This window comes from Aythya ferina (genome assembly GCF_964211825.1).
Source record: "Aythya ferina genome assembly, contig: HAP1_SCAFFOLD_88, whole genome shotgun sequence".
Taxonomy (NCBI): domain Eukaryota; kingdom Metazoa; phylum Chordata; class Aves; order Anseriformes; family Anatidae; genus Aythya; species Aythya ferina.
This window is the reverse complement of record NW_028181427.1, coordinates 341327-359144: the sequence shown is the minus strand read 5'-3', so window position 1 is coordinate 359144 and position 17818 is coordinate 341327.

The window sequence follows — 17818 nt, the reverse complement described above, 5'->3', positions numbered from 1 at the left end:
AAGGCCGTCAGCGGCAGCTGAGTGTCCACGCAGCGCTTGCCCCCGCCAAAGCCCTCGAGAGTCCCGTCCCCACAGCCTGCCCTTGCACCCCTCCCAGAGCCACCAGGGGGTGTCCCCTCACCTTAATATGCTCTGCCAGCTGGTATTTGCTGCAGAAGGCATCGAGGCCGCTCCACAGGCCGCGCCTTCTGGCAGTTCTGAACACTCTGATGACGCTCCTTAGGAACTTCATCTTCTGGCTTTTATCCTGGCAGCCGGGTGGCAGAGAGAACAACGGGGAGCGTGAGAGGGGAGACCCATGGCCGGCAGCAGGACCAAAGCCTCGAGGGGCTCAGGGCTGTGCGGGGCTCCTGGAGGGCGGCAGCTCTGCCTCGCCAGCAGCCCGCCAGCATCCTGGCAGCAGAGCTGCGCGACCCTCAGGAGACACAGGCACAGCCACCATGGCAAGGCCACACCTACCTGTTGTGTGCTGCTGATGAAGGACATAATGCTGTGCAAGCTCTCCGCTTCTTTCTTGTAGACAGCTAACTTGTCAGCTTCTAAGAAGGCAGGAGAAGAAGGAGGGTTGTAGAGGGTGGCCAAAGGCAGGAGGGAGGAGAGGAAGGAGCTCTGGCCTCCCTCCAGCCCCGTGCTTGCTCCCTTGGCACAACCTCCCTGGGGGTGTCTGGGGGCTGGGCTGCCATGCTGGTCCTGACGCTGAGCAGGGTGCTCTTGCTGGCCCCCCCGCTCCCTAGCCCCAGCCCTGCTCCCCCTGATGGGGGCCCTCGCTCACCATTCAACAGCGGCCCATGGTGTTCAGTGGGAGCTGTGTTCTCCTGACGAGCCTCGGGCTCCACCCAGGCCAGCATGGGGCTACTGGGTGGTCGTCTCTCCCCCATCCTGCGGGCTGAGGGTAGAGAAGAGGCAATCTCACAGAAATGGCTCGGCGCTGTGTGAAGACGCGGGCTACGCTCGGGGACTGCTCCGCAGCCTCGTGCTCCTGCCCTGTCCCGTCACAGCCGTGCCAGACACTGGGTGGCCGGGGCTGGCTGCTCTGGCTTTTATAGGCAGCAGTGGGGAGTGCCCCGATGACGTCACAAAGGGCCCTTCTGTGACCCGCTGCCGACTCGGGGAGGGCCGGGTGTCCCCTGCAGGGGCACAGGGGCAGCTTGGAGAGAGGGAGGTGGGGGAATCTCATCGAGTCGAGATAGAGCGCTGACGGCATTAAGCTAGGATGCTACTCAGTGTCTTTGCTAACCGTGGTGCATTGTGCAAATTACCTAAAGCAAGAAGCCGTGGGCCCCTTCCCAAGGTCAGTCTCCTATGAAGACTGGGAGCCTGTCTTAAGAAACTGGCAGAAACTGGTCCTGCGGATGGACAAGAGCCAAGGAGCAATTGAGTCTGCGCAGAGACAAGAGGTCAAGGAGCGGAGACGAGGAAGAGTCACCAACCTTCATCCCCACAACCCCCGACGACCACCACCAAGACACACTGCGCAAGCGCAGATGGGAAGAGTTTCCAGCAATGACTGCTTGGGACTCATTTTAAGACGAAACGGGGACAGGTGATGAGTATGTGAAGCTTCAGGCCTATGTAACTCTTCGCTGTAGATAAGCAAGGCAAGTTGCCACGTCGGGTGCGCACATCTTTGGTAGGACTACCCCCCGTTCTGCCCAGCGCTGAATAAACATACCTGCTTTTCAGTCTTACTGATTGTGGAGTCCTTTTTCCTCAAGTCAGCTTGCCTGTGGGCACCGGGCTCCTCTCAGGGTCTGCTGAGGCCCCCGTTTGCTCTCGTGTCTCTTGCCATCCAGCGTGTCCCATACCCCGGGGAACACCCTTCAGCACACTGTGGAGCCCTGCCTGTCCCCTTCCGCAAGGGTCAATGTTGAAGATTGACTCCACCTTAAGGGACATAGTGCCTTTTGTGGCTTCTCTCTTCTCTTTGAAACAACGAGGATAAAACAGAAAAGATGTAACATAGCAAGCTGAAGGGATTGCTGAACTTGATAAATTGTTGTATCGGCCTTAGTTTTGTATCGGCCTTGCTTTTGTATCGCGCCTTGCTTTTGTATATAAGACTCAGTTCTAGCCACAAAATCAAGGCTGAAGAAGAAACACGGTGCCCATTAAATTAGCCTTAATTGAATTAGCCTTTTTTTGCCTGCTCCTCCTGCATGTACGTCCTGGAGGAGCTGTACATTTGGGGGTAGATGGGGAGGGGTGAGGGTTGTCATATTTACCCAGATATTGCCCCTTACATAATCGTATCTCCCTATCTCTAAGGCGGAAACAGATCCTAGGCCAGGAGCTGGTGGGGCTCATTGAGAGGGCTTTAAACTAGGTAAGATGGGGGACGGGGCTGAAACAAAGCTTGTTAGAGCTGTGCCGGGGGGACAATGGCAAGGCTGGGAGAGAAGGCAATGGCCCAAGTGAAGTGCATCTCTACTAATGCATGCAGCATTGGTAATGGCATGCATTAATGCCATGAGCGCAGTGTTGTGGGGAAATCCCTGAGTGCGTGCAGCAGGCTTCAGAATTCACTTGCAGAGGCAGAAAATGTCCCCATCCCGCAGCACCGCTGCATCCTGCCAGCGTGCAGGGTTCTTTAGGTGGGTCAGAGTGTATGGGCTGATGCGTTTCCAAGTTGAGAGAGAGAAGCACGTCTTTTTGAGGTAACAACTCGTAGGATCTTTGAGAGTAAAGCAATCTTTGCAGTAGTAGGTGCCTTTCCTGCATGCAGCTCTTCTTCAAGTGAGTAATTTTTACAGCGTGCTTATGGATAGTTGTTGTTTTGTTAACAACTTCTTACGTCGTCGTTAACAAATGATGTTATTTTGCGTGTTTTCTCTGTGGTTCTAGGTCCCTTATGATTTTTGCAGAATTACGGGGCTTACTGCAATCGTGACCTTATGCCTTCACCTGTATTTCAAATATTATCAAAGTTGCAACATTGGTGGTAAAGTGATGGAGCAGGGTTTAGGGGAAATGTTTCATCCAAGTTCCCTGTGCCAGGGTGTATCTGAAAACAACAGCAGTAGGCATGTAAGATGTAGCCTTTTTCAGGGTTGGAGACAGTTTCTTTTGTTTTTGGAGCTTTTTCCTGCTCTTTTGCTGGCTGTAGAGCCTTGTAACCTTCTGGATTTTAAGTGCTTGGAATTCTCTTAATAGGGGGATATTTAGTATCAGTTGCTGGCTAACTTGGTTTTGGGATGTAGTGGCATATGCTTCTGTTTTGGGGTTATAAATGAATCTACAAATATAATATTTTTAACCTTTTTGGGCTATATTTTAATCTCTAGATATATCAAGCCATTCTTTGTGAATCCTCTTCAGAAGATAGGCGCAGTATTATCAAGAGACTGAGCAGGGTCACCTTTTTCATCTGTGAAGGATAAGTCTGCAATTAGCCCTGCTGGGGCTGCTGTGCATTCATGTCCTGTTGGCATTTGTGGACTTGTAGTGGTTTAACCTGGCCGGCAGCTAAACACCACACAGCTGTTTGCTCACCCTCCCCCCTCCCTGTCTGGGATGGGAGAGAAACGGGAAAGCGAAGCCCGTGAGTTGAGATAAAGACAGTTTATTAAGACAGGAAAATAATAATAACAATACATGTAATAATAATAACAATAATGATGATAATAGTACTACTACTAATAATGTGTACAAACAAGTGATGCACAATGCAATTGCTCACCACCCGCTGACCGATGCCCAGCCTAACCCTGAGCAGTCTGGCCCCCCTCCCCCAACTAGCCACCCCTATATATTGTTTAGCATGACATCAGATGGTATGGAATACCCCTTTGGCCAGTTTGGGTCACCTGTCCTGGGTCTGTCCCCTCCCAGCTCTTGCTACACCCCCAGCCTGCCCATTGGCAGGACAGAGCAAGAAGCTGAGATGTCCTTGGCTTAGTATAAGCACTGCTCTGCAACAATTAAAACATCGGGGTGTTATCAGCACTCTTCTCATCCTAAGCCAAAACATAGCATTCTACCAGCTACTAGGAAGAAAATTAACTTTGTCTTAACTGAAACCAGGACATCTATCCACCCCTTATTCCATACCATTTATGTCATGCTCAGGTTACACTCTTTTGCATACATTCTAATTAATCGCTATTTTCGTCTAGGGTATATAGTAATCATGGTAGTGATGACATACAGTATTATATAGTAATTAACATGATACAATTCAATTCATGGGCTATTCTCACCCAGTATTAAATCCCCTTGAGGTACACACCGGATCTCTCCGTTCTTTTGCATTACCCACCAAGTGCATCCAGGTCCCTGAGCAAAAGCAATTCCCTGAATGGGTTTGCCTTTTCCTGAGGCAGGAGTAGCCCAGACTGTTTCTTACGTGCACTACAGGAACTTTATCCCCATCTACAGTACGTAACAGGTTGATTGGGCAGGTCTAGCTTGGTTGGCAGATCCCCTAGTATTGACTAACCAGGTGGCCTTTGCTAAATGCGTATCCCAATTTTTGAATGTCCCAGCGCCCATTGCTTTCAATGTAGTCTTTAACAGTCCATTGTATCGTTCAACTTTCCCGGAGGCTGGTGCATGATAGGGGGTGTGATACACCCACTCAATACCATGCTCTTTGGCTGAAGCGTCTGTAAGGTTGTTTCGGAAATGAGTCCCATTGTCTGACTCTGTTCTTTCTGGGGTGCCATGTTGCCACAGGACTTGCTTTTCAAGGCCCAGGACAGTGTTCCAGGCGGTGGCGTGAGGCACAGGATATGTTTCCAGCCACCCGGTCGTTGCTTCCACCATTGTAAGTACGTGGCACTTGCCGTTGCAGGTTTGAGGGAGTGTGATGTGATCAATCTGCCAGGCCTCTCCATATTTATCTTTCAGCCATCGTCCTCCATACCAAAGAGGCTTTGACCGTTTGGCTTGCTTGATTGCAGCACATGTTTCACAGTCATGAATAACCTGTGCTATAGCGTCCATGGTCAGGTCCACCCCTCGATCACGAGCCCAACTGTATGTTGCATCTCTACCTTGATGGCCTGAGGTGTCATGGGCCCATCGGGCTATAAATAATTCACCTTTATGCTGCCAATCCAGGTCCACCTGAGCTACTTCAATCTTAGCAGCCTGATCCACCTGCTGGTTGTTTTGATGTTCTTCAGTAGCCTGATTCTTGGGCACATGAGCATCTACATGGCGTACCTTTACAGCCAGGTTCTCTACCCGAGCAGCAGTATCTTGCCACAATGCAGCAGCCCAGATGGGTTTGCCCCTGCGCTGCCAGTTGTTTTGCTTCCATTGCTGTAACCATCCCCACAGGGCATTTGCTACCATCCATGAATCGGTGTAGAGATAGAGAACTGGCCGTTTTTCTCGTTCAGCAATGTCTAAAGCCAGCTGAATGGCCTTCGCTTCTGCAAACTGGCTCGATTCACCTTCTCCCTCAGCAGCTTCTGCAACTCACTGTGTAGGACTCCATACAGCAGCCTTCCATCTCTGATGCTTCCCCACAATACGACAGGACCCATCAGTGAACGGGGCATATTTCTTCTCATTCTCTGGTAACTGGTTGTACAGTGGGGCTTCTTCAGCACGACCCACCTCCTCCTCTGATGATATCCCAAAGTATTTGCCTTCTGGCCAGTCCATAATCACTTCCAAAATTCCTGGGTGACTGGGGTTTCCTATTCGAGCCCGCTGAGTAATCAGTGCAACCCACTCACTCCATGTAGCATCAGTTGCATGATGTGTAGAGGGGACCCTTCCTTTGAACATCCAGCCTGGTACTGGCAATCGGGGTGTTAGGAGGAGCTGCGCTTCAGTACCGACCACCTCCGAAGCAGATCGAACTCCTTCATATGCTGCCAATATCTTCTTTCCAGTTGGAGTGTAGTGGGCCTCAGATCCTCTGTATTCCCAATTCCAAAACCCCAGGCGTCGACCTTGACTATTGAAAGGTGAATGAGTCTTTCTGATCACTTCTTGGCTCTCCAATTGACGAATTAGCTTATGGATGGGAATCAGGGAGTCTCGGGTAGTGCGATATTGCCGCCGGTGCACAGTTGTGGTAGCAATTGGCACTTGGTGTTCTTTGACCCTCAGCAACCCCACAACAGAGGGGTCCTCTGAGAGACCAGGCGAGGTAGAGAATTGTTTAATGCCCTCTGTCTCTAAGGCAGCTATACCAAAAGCCCACCGGAACCTTTTTGGGTCCTTGAAATATCCTTTTCTAAGATAGTCTATGCCAAGGATACATGGAGCATCCGGGCCAGTCACAATGCGGTGCTTTTCCCACTCATTCCCAGTCAGACTCACTTCAGCCTCCAATACAGTCAACTGCTGAGATCCCCCTGTCACTCCACAAATACAGATGGGCTCTGGCCCTTTATAGCTCGATGGCATTACAGTACCTTGTGCAGCGGTGTCTACTAAAGCCTTATACTTCTATGCGTCTGACGTGCCAGGCCATCGAATCCACACAGTCCAATAAACTTGATTGTCCCTTTCCTCCCCCTGGCTGGAGGCAGGGCCCACCTAATCCTGGTCAGAATCTTCTTCATTTCTGTGTTTGAAGGACTGTCTGCTGGACGTTGGAGCAGCAAACTTTTCAGAGAATTCCTTTTTCCCAATTGTTTTCTTTTGCAACTTATGTACCCGTGCCTCTAGGGTCGCGGTAGATTTTCCATCCCATTTTCTCATGTCCTCTCCATGGTCTCGTAAGTAAAACCACAGTGTGGCACAGGGTGAGTACCCACCATATCATCTTCCTTGTGCGGATGAACGCTTACCCCGATAGCTAAGAAACTGCTTTGCACAGGTGGGGAGGAAAATAATCTCTCTTCAAGTTGGTGAACCTTTTCAGAAAGTTTCTCCCAAGTGTTCTCTTTTGGTCGGTGGACACTGGTTGGTTCAGGTGGGGAGGAAGATAGATTCTCTTTAAGTTGGTGGAACTCTTTAGAAAGTTTCTCCACAGCTGAGATGCAGGCCTGTAAGGAAGAGGAGAGACTTTCTTTGTACTGCCAGAGTTGTTTAGCCACTTCATCCACTGTGGGTTCCTCATCCTCTTTCCAGGCCATTATTGCCAATGAGCTGGCATATGATGATGGTGCACTCCGTACAAACTTCCGCCACATGGGTCGCGTACACCTGACTTCATCTGGATCTGTGGATGTTTGTCTGAGGTCTGGATCCTCATAAATCACTTCCCGTATGGCTAATTCCCTCAGGTACTGGATTCCCTTCTCCATAGCGGTCCAGTTGCCTGGTAGACATTCAAGTTCTTCCTTGAAGGGATACCTTTCCCTCACAGCTGAGAGGAGACGCCTCCAGAGGCTGTGAGATTGTGCTCCATCTGCAATTGCTTTGTCAATGCCTGCATCTCTAGCAAGGGATCCCAGCCGCTTGGCTTCCCTGCTGTCTAATTCCACACAATTGGCTCCAGTGTCCCAGCACCGGAGCAGCCAGGTGACAAGCTGCTCACCTATACAACGACCAAAATCTTTTCGCACATCTCGTAGCTCACGCTCGTATAGGTTTCGGGTAGTTACTGTTGATTTTTCGGCATCCTCATCTTCCTCCTTCTGAATCCCTGATGGCCCAGCGTCGTCGTCATCTCTATACCTAGATTTGGCAGAAGACTCTCTGCGTTCGAAATGATCTGAATCTCTATACCATTTTTTCACCTTCTCTACAGGGTCAACTTGCACTGCTACAGCTCGTTTCTCTGACCCCGTTACAGGGTCTGCCACAGGGGTTGGAATACCCTCTGCAGGGTCAACTTGCACGACTACCGCTCATTTCTCTGACCCAGCCACAGGAGCTGGAGCGGCTGCAGGAACTGGAACTGGGGTGGCTGCAGAGTCCACCGTAGGGGTCGCAGTGGCCGTTGGATCTGTCACAGGACTTGGAGTGGCCGCAGGGTCTGTCACTAAGTTGATAGCAGTATCAATGGCAGCTCGATAGGCATAAGCCAGGCCCCAGCACGTTACAATGATTTGTGTTACTTTGGAACTGTCAGAGTCGTGACACCTTTTTTTCAAGCATTCTGCCAGATTTTTAGGATTTTGCAGTTGTTCAGGGGTGAATTTCCAAAACACTGGGGGTGCCAACTGCTCTAGATGCCTGCCCATATCCTCCCATACTCCCTGCCACCCACAACTATACTGCCTCCGGGCAGATCTCTGGATGAGCTTCCTAAGTAGTTGTTTAACTTTGAGCAAAACCTGAAGCACATTCAGGAGGCATAACAACAAGACCATGCTGGTCTGACTATCCCAAGGATATTCAGTATCTTGGAGAGCTATTGTAACAAGCTTGGAGGATAAGAGGGTGGTGAAGGAGAAAGGGAGAGTGATCAAGTAAGAAAAAATATCTTCCCCTTTCCCCTCCACAGATTGACTCCCTAATGAAAAAAGGCAACAGGTATAATTGCTAATAGTTTCCAAGATACAGTTTCCAGAGTATAGAGTCGACGATGTTACTGAGTACAAATACCAAGTTAGAGTCATGACCAGATATTTCATCGTCTCATAAGCCACTGTTACAGCACACAGTACCATAATGATCTGAAACCAGGGCCCAGAGAGGATAAACAACATGACAGAGAGCACATACGGAAAATAATATGCTATAATACTCAATTTGGAAAACAGGCGCAGAAGACTTGAGATTAAAGCAATCAGCATTATGACAAGTGACTATTAAGCAGGTCTAATACTTATACCAATTTTAGTTTAACACCCTCTGGTCAGATCTGCCGTTATCTCAACCTTTCGGGCCCCACGTTGGGCGCCAAAAAGACTGTCGTGGTTTAACCTGGCCGGCAGCTAAACACCACGCAGCCGTTCGCTCCCCCTCCCCCCTCCCTCTCTGGGATGGGGGAGAGAAATGGAAAGTGAAGCCCGTGAGTTGAGATAAAGACAGTTTAATAAGACAGGAAAATAATAATAATAACAACAACAACAATAATAATAATAACAATAACAATAATAATAATATACAGTGATGATAATAGTACTACTACTAATAATGTGTACAAACAAGTGATGCACAATGCAATTGCTCACCACCCGCTGACCGATGCCCAGCCTAACCCCGAGCAGTCCGGCCCCCCTCCCCCGGCTAGCCACCCCTATATATTGTTTATCATGACGTCAGATGGTATGGAATACTCCTTTGGCCAGTTTGGGTCACCTGTCCTGGGTCTGTCCCCTCCCAGCTCTTGCTACACCCCCAGCCTGCCCATTGGCAGGACAGAGCAAGAAGCTGAGATGTCCTTGGCTTAGTATAAGCACTGCTCTGCAACAATTAAAACATCGGGGTGTTATCAGCACTCTTCTCATCCTAAGCCAAAACATAGCATTCTACCAGCTACTAGGAAGAAAATTAACTCTGTTCTAAGTGAAACCAGGACACTAGTACGGGAGGATACATGACTATCTGGAGGAGTCACAGTCTCATCTGAGTCATCACCCTGTTCCTGTGGTCGAGGGGGAGGCTTAAATACATCTATCAGGTCTTGTTTTGGTCCCTGATGAATTTTACTTATCTTAGTACACCTCTGCCCAATGCTGCACGCTGAACAACACCATCTCAACTTGCCTTTAAGTCCCTTACTGTTTCCTCGCTCAAGGGCTAACACTATGGGGTCCTGTGGAGGCACAATTCCACAGTCCCTCTGCCACTCTGGGTGATTCCGGAGAGTGAAAAACATGTCTGCATATGCAGCCTCATCCCATTTACTTTCTCTTCTCAGAAACAGCATCAACTGTAATATAGTGTTATAATTAATAGTACCATTGAGGGGCCACTTCTCTCCATCCTCTAATTTATAAAGTGGCCACCACTGATTGAAATGCTAGAAATGGCTCAGTCTTCAAAATAGGATTAAATAAAAAAAATAGGATTTTTTAAAAGAATAGAGGTAAGCAAACAGTGCTGGGTGCACCAGGAGTCTCCGCTCCACCAGGACGCACACCAGTTACATCAAGTATCTGATTTTTATGCTCCTAGACTAATACATATTCGTTACTACTTCTAAAAAAAATAGGTTATTATAATTAGCTTCCAGGGTCCAGTCCCTCCTACTGGAGCATGCGCATCAGTCTCCGGTGGTCCCTCTGGGTGTCTCTAGGGGTCTTTCATGCTGAAGGCTCGTAGTCTTCCTCTCCAAGTTTTTTTCTTGTCCTTCCCCTTTGTACTCCTTGGCACCATGTCAAGTTTATACAGCATCCCCTGCAGGTCTTGTCTCCTAGCTGTCCTTCAGCTTCTTTTTTTTCTTCTTCTTAATCTCTTGGCCACCTGGCCAGATATCAGAGGACTGCATAGTATCCCATAACAGTCACTAGTTGTTATCAGTTGTTCTGAAACCCCCAGACATCAAAGACTTCATACAAACACAAATAGCTTTCTTATTGACACTTCATGAGTAATTAAAACATTCCTCACCAGCCGTTCACAGGGACAGTCACACCTATAGCCGTGTTAAATTAATCTCAAAGAAGACAAAAAACAAAAGGCTGTAACTATTAGAAATAGAAGTTCGGAATAACAAAAGCAAACAGGTTCATAAATTTGAGGAGTATTTGCTGAAGACTTGATAAATTGACTAGAATGAGGGGGAGACTGGGACACACTGCATCTGTGGTTCAAGAATTAAATTGCCAGTGCAGGACCCAGAGGCAGACAGGACTGTTCTTTATTGACACAAATTGTTAAAACATTCCTAACACAATATTTGATAAGAGTTCTTTTACTCTCTGTTCCCCCTTGCCCCACTATATCCCTCCAATATGTAAGTGTACATCCTAAGGGGCTTTTCTGTGAGATTTCTTTGCTTTGACTTTGTCCCATTCTAATCTATAGCAGTTAACGTTCCACCGTCCTCTAAGGAGCTGTTTACTAATTTATCCCAATCCCTCCAAAATCCACAGTATATGCAATTAAAATCAGGCAACCGTAAACCAACTGCCTGTAAACGATTACACCAAGGACAGCTGAGCCTGAAAGACCGATAATACACCAGAGCAAATTTAGTTCCCTTTGGCATACACCCCAATAGCAGTCCTTATATTACACTGTATTTACCGATGTTTAAAAGAATACTTTAACAACAAATGCCCAGGCCTTTATAAATACAACATACAATTATTATTCCAATTAGAATTATTCCCCCAGCAGCTGCAAACACTGTAACAGTTATCATTAAGGCTCACTTACCCCCCCTTCTGTCTCTTTTCACAATCTTTTAGGAGGTTCCTTGTGGTTCTTGGAACCAGGGTATAATGGCTTATACTCAAAACCCCTTTTGGCCATTCTATCAGCCCCCAAAAACCCTTTTGGCTGCTCTACCGGCCACCTCCCAGGACACCCTCAGGGTTCATGTCACGTGCTAGACGTCTCTATAAGACTTATCGACCTCCCCGGCAAATTGGCTTAACTTTATTAACATATACCATTTGTCCGCAACCACAGGATCTTCCTCTATCCCCGTAGTGAGCGGCAGGGAAAGGAGCTACTCTGAGAGAGAAAAAAAGGGGCTTGGGGTGCACCTAGGAGGTCCATTCTACAGTCGATCCCACAACCAAACAGAGTCCTCCTGCCTGGCTTGCCAAACTGACGTGTGGAAAAGACTCCACAACCATTGGGTTGTAACGTAGGTATACTTTATTATAGTGCACCGGGCGCACTGGGAATAGCTTCCCTCAAAAAGTGCTCACCTGCCCGGTCATCTCTCACAATTTTATGCACAAACACTGTTACATATTACATGAGCTCTAATACATATTCATTAATTTCCGGAAAAGGCAGACCTCTTCCAAGTACTCATTTCCATACTCCCCGCCCTTAGCTCCTTTCAGTTGCGCCTGCGCAATGTATCCTGGTGGTTGTGGGCAGGGGTCTTTCAGGATGAAGGCACCGAGGAAGAGGGGGTTAAGCTCTCTTTGCCTTTGTGGACTTTGACATTCTGTTGGACAGTTTAAGCCTTTTTTGCTTATCTTTGCCTTGTTTCCTGCCACCAAGTTGTTCATTCTTTCTTAACAAGATGTTCATTCTTCCCTCATCCATTAGCCTTGAACGATATCTTCTTTTTACATCTCCTTCTAATCTACATCCCTGTAATTAGGATATTTTTAGGTTCTCATCCACATCCCCAATACTTAAGATATTTTACCATATACGTAATGTAGCTAGATACTAATTCAGATAGTTTATTTAACATCTTCCCCATCTCACCCTCCATTAACAAACAGGACCTGGCAAAGCTCTATGAATGGCTAGCGCTTCTGCAGAGGATGAGGAATTCCCCTACATTATGTCAATTATATGTGGCCTGGGCATTACAACCAATTCAGACAGCGTGGTGTGACGTAATTATTTACCATTATATGGATAACATTCGGTTTGGTAGGCCAGAATGCTTCCAGGATTCAGATTTAAAGTTTATTTGTGATACTTTGGAAGCAAAAGGGTTGAAGATAGCCCCAGAGAAGGTTCAATGGGAACAGCCATGGCTATATTTGGGTTGGAAAATATCAGACTCTACTATTCGTCCCCAGAAAGCTGATATAACTACGGTGTTACATAATTTGATAAATGCACAAATGTTCCTGGATAATATTCAGTGGGGTTGCCACATTGTACAGATTACTAATGATGACTTAGCTATATTACTACCTTTATTGCGGTGCAGGAGTGCAAAGCACCAGATTACACTAACAAATGACCAACAGCAGGCTCTTTCACAAATAGCTTCTCAGGTTGCAGCTGGAGCTGTTTGTAGACGTATAGCAGAAGCTGCACTCTCCTTACTGGTAAGCAATCGTGTGTCTCATCCATTTGCGGTGCTTGGTCAGTGGCAAAAAGAAAAGGGGGAGAGTCAGGGGCAACAAAGACAGAAACGGTATCAGGAGGATACCACTGACACTAACAGCACTGGGAATAGGAATGGCATAAACGAAACAGGTGATAGCAAGGGTGGAATGATAGGGCAGCATTTTTGAGTTCTGGAATGGATTTTTCTACCGATTCAGCAAAAAATGCATGTTCAGACACGGGCGGAAGCTATCGCAGAGTTAGTACTTAAGGGTCGCTCTCAGAATATTGAGATCAGCGGGCAGGAACCAGGAGACATTAGTCTGCCGATGACTCAGGATCATTTGGAATGGTGTTTACAGCAATCCATACCGTTACAAGAAGCTGTGTTAGATTACCCAGGATTGGTACATTCCCAAACTCCAAAGGGGCCTCTCTGGCAAGTTATAAGATCATATAAATGGCATGTAGTACCATGGCTTTCGTCCCGACCAGTGGTGGGTCGCACTGTATACACTGATGCAGGTGTGGCAAGTAGAAAGGCTGTGTGTGTGTGGTACGAGAACAGAAGTTGGGAGAAGTACATAATTCCGGAGGAGGCAGGGGATTCATTACAAACATTGGCATTGTCTGCAGTTGTTTGGGCTTGTCAATGCTGGATGCATGAGCCGATTAATATCGTCTCAGACTCTGTGTATGTTGTCAGCGTGGTAAACCAGATAGAGGATGCCTTGATAAGGCCAACTAAGAGGGACAGATTATTTCTGCAGCTGCGAGATGCCATTCAGGGGAGAACTGCACCTTACTGTGTTATCCATACACATAGTCATCAGTTCTCGATCGGGTTAGCAGAAGGTAATTCACAAGCAGACAAGTTGGTGAGTATAGTCACAGAGGGGCCTGAGAGTGATTTTGCACGTGTGCGAGTGTCGCACAAAATTTTCCATCAGAATGCAAAGGGTCTTCGGAGAATGCTTGGATTTACTTGGACAGAGGCAAAAGGAATAGTAAGAGCGTGCTCTTCCTGTAGTCATCATGGACCAGGGCTAGGTTTGGGTATTAATCTACGGGGTGTTAAGGCACTTTAGGTATTGCAAATGGATGTAACGCACGTACTGGAATTTGGTACTAAAAGATATGTTCATGTGAGTATTGATACTTTTTCAAGATTCATATGGGCAACGGCGCAGGGGGGAGAAAAAGCACACCATGTATGTAGACATCTGACAGTGTGTGTTGCCATTATGAGAGTGCTACAGCAGATCAAGATGGACGATGGTCCAGCGTATGTCAGGAAAAGGGTTAGAAAATTTATGAAAATGTGGGGAGTAAAGCATATCGCAGGTGTTCCATATTCTCCCACGGGCCAAGCGATTGTCAAGCAATAACATCAGGTTTTAAAGGAACAATTAGCGAGATTAAAAGAAATCAAGGACATCGATGAGCGATTGTCCAAGGCATTGGTTGTCTTGAACCACTTATGTTTGACTAGTGACCGAGAAGACCCTCCTGCGAGTATTCATTTTCAAACAGTAAATAGAGCAGCACCAAATGTGTTACCACAAATAAGAGTGAATTACCTGAGATCCTGCTACAGGAACTTGGAAAGGGCCATACGGGTACAGAAATACAAATAACACCTGTGATTACAATGACGCTGCTAAGCAGGGTTTAGGGGCTTATGTCACGGGGACAAGGGGTAACAACTATAGCGTTTGGAACAATCGTACAGCTATGGCCTTACCTCCTGATGTTTTTCTGATTTGCGGAGATAGGGCCTGGTAAGGTATCCCTGCAAATGCTATTGGAGGTCCTGTTACTTAGATAAACTCACTATATTTGCTCCTAGCTTGTCACACTTGCATAAATCACCAGACATAAATGGGCATTGCTCACACTGGATTGCAATGATAATGTTGAGTTGCTTGGTGTTATGACTAGAGTGGCATCTGAGGCCGCACTTAATGATTTAGAAAAATTGGTATGCTGTAAGCCCCTGCCACGACAGAGATGCTTGAGGACATGTTCAAAATAGTCTGCGACATGCGCTCTTACAGGATCGAGCTGCTATTGACTTCTTGCTTTTGGCTCAAGGGCATGGGTGTGAGGACTTTGAGGGAATGTGCTGTTTAAACCTTTCTAATCATAATGAGTCAATTCACAAATCCATTACTTTCCTGAAAGAGCACATGAGAAAGATTCAGTATGATATCAATCCTTTCAATCAATGGCTCACTGATTTGTTTGGAACAATGCATAGATGGTTACTGGGATTAATCAAAGAGGGATTAAGGAGTCTGTTTATTGTGTTGTTAATCATCATTGCGTGTTGTATTGTAATAAATGTGGTTAAAGGGTTACTTGCAGAACTGTTACATCGGGCTTGGTTTGCTCAAAAAGAAAAAAGGGGAATTGTTGAGGGATTTTTGAAACAGGAAGGAGGCCGTGACTTGCTGCAGCTGAGCAAACCTAGCTACTAGGGCAACTATGAGAAGTTCCCATGACAGTGTTCCCACATAGCCCGACTGAGAATTTAGAAAAATATTGTTGCCAGCAGATGGCTTCAAGGACGAGATCTATGTGACTGCTAATCCCAAGGGGGTTGTTTTCTTGCAGGTGGGGTTGTTTTCTTGCAGTTGTTTATCTGAGTGCTTTTGACCATTAATCTTGTGTGAGACACTATCCGCCCCTGTTAAATTTGCTATAAAAGTCAGGCTATTCGGGTAATAAAGAGAGAGCATGATCTGACCATGCTGGTGTCTGTTGTGTTTTTGGCCTTTCTTCCTGCAACACCCACTTCTGAACTGGTCTTGTGCACTGCTCATACACACAGGGCTGTTCAGAGACACGAGTCCTTGCCTTGCACTCACATTGGCAGTGCACTTCAGCACTTGCAGGGTCTCTCTGGCTCCTGCAACCACTGCCAGAGGCTGGGAGGCACCTCAGCCCTGTGGTGGGTGCATCGCCCTGCTCTTGCCTCTTCTGGGATGCCCCAAGACATGAGTATTGAGCATAGGGACCTTGCAGTTTCAAGGAAGCAAATCTCAGAGCTGCATTCAGCTCTTGCACTTTGAACTAGACGGTCTCTGAAGGTGCCTTCCAACTGAACTATTCTGTGTTATTCAGGCAGATGCCCCGTGGCTATTATGCTAGAATGACGGGATCTGAAGACGCTCTCTGCCCCACTGACCTTCATGACACCCCTAGGGATAGCTGATGGCCTTTGTGCTCACTCGTGTTCCTGTGCATACCATGTGCCTGCAGGTAGCAGCAGCAGCAAGGGATTTCAGGTCCCGTATCTCCCCTGTACATGGACAGGCCCTGCTCTTCTCCTAAGCCACCCCATCTCCCAGGGAGCCTCTCCCAGGTGAGCCCGTCTGTGCTGGCCTCGCCGGCCACTGCTGCAGCCCCTGGCCATGCTCCCCACAGCCCCAGCTGGTGGTGCTGCTCTGCAGAGCCAGGGGGCTGTGGTGCCCGGGGCACGGGGGCACTTTGCAGGGCCGTGCTGGTCAGGCTGGGTGTCAGAGCCAGCTAGTGGGGGCCCTGCCACTGACCACATCCCACAGCTGTGGCCATGGGGTGCTCAGAGGTGCCCAGCCTGGCAGAATGAGGAGCCTCTTTGGACTCTCTTCCTTGGGCACCTTCGGATCTGACAGCAGCTCTGAAAGCAGAAGTGAGCCTTCAGGCACAGCCCTTTTAGGAGAGAGATGATTCTCTGTAGGCCAGGTGTGTCACTGCAGTGCCCACTGCCTGTTCCTGCCTGCAGTCCCAGCACAGCCCCACAGCACTGGAACCAAGCCACAGGAGCAGCAAAAAAACAAGCAAACAAACAAACAAAAAACGAAAAACAACTTTAATTGAATAAAAAGCACAATAAAATGCAGAATTATATTTCGTTTTGGACAACTTTTGTAATAAAACTGGGGGAAAAACAATCAGCACAAGAACATAAGACAGGCTTTGTTTATTACGCGTACCTTTAAGAGTGATTTGCAGAACAGGGCAGGCAGCTTATTGTTTATGAAATACAGTTGGTCTTCAGTTTCCACACAGCATTCTTAAGTTCCTGGTTCCTCATGCTGTAGATGAGGGGGTTCACTGCTGGAGGCACCAGCAAGTACAGAACTGCCACTACAAGGTCCAGGGTATGGAATGAGATGTAGGGGGACTTCAGGTGGGAAAACATGGCTGTGCTGAAATTCAGAGAGACCACAGTCAAGTGAGGGATGCATGTGGAAAAGGCTTTGTGTCATCCCTGCTGTGAGGGCATCCTCAGCACAACCCTGAAGATCTGCACATAGGACATAGCAATCAAAACAAAACAGCAACTCAGTAGAAAAAAACTAGCCATAGTAATTCGAATTTCCCATAGGTAAGATTCTGAGCAGGAGAGCCTGATGATCTGGGGGATCTGACAGAAAAATTGGTCCAGGGCATTGCCATGGCTGAGAGGTAAAGAAAATACATTGGCAGTGTGCAGTACAGCGTGGAGAAAGCCACTGCCCCAAGCAGCTGCTGCCATGGTGGCACAGGCTCTGCTGCCCAGGAGGGTGCCATAGTGCAGAGGCCTGCAGATGGCGACGTAGCGGTCATAGGACATAACAGTGAGAAGGGAAAATTCTGCTGAAAACAAAAAGACTAACAGAAAGACCTGTGCAGCACATCCTGCATAGGAAATGGTCCTCATGTTCCAGAGGAAATTTGCCATGGCTTTGGGGAGAGTGGTGGAGATGAGGCCAAGGTCGAGGAGGGCAAGGTTGAGGAGGAAGAAGTACATGGGGGTGTGGAGGCAGTGGTCGCAGGCTATGGCTGTGATGATGAGGCCATTGCCCAGGAGGGCAGCCAGGTAGATGCCCAGAAAGAGCCCGAAAGTCAGGAGCTGCAGCTCCCGTGTGTCTGTGAATGCCAGGAGGAGGAACTCGGTGATGGAGCTGCCATTACGCATTTATCGCCTCTGAGCAAGGGAGCCTGTCAAAAAGAAAAAATGACAGCGTAAAATTTAATTACTTCTCTGACCAAAACCCATTGCAAGTCTCACAGAACA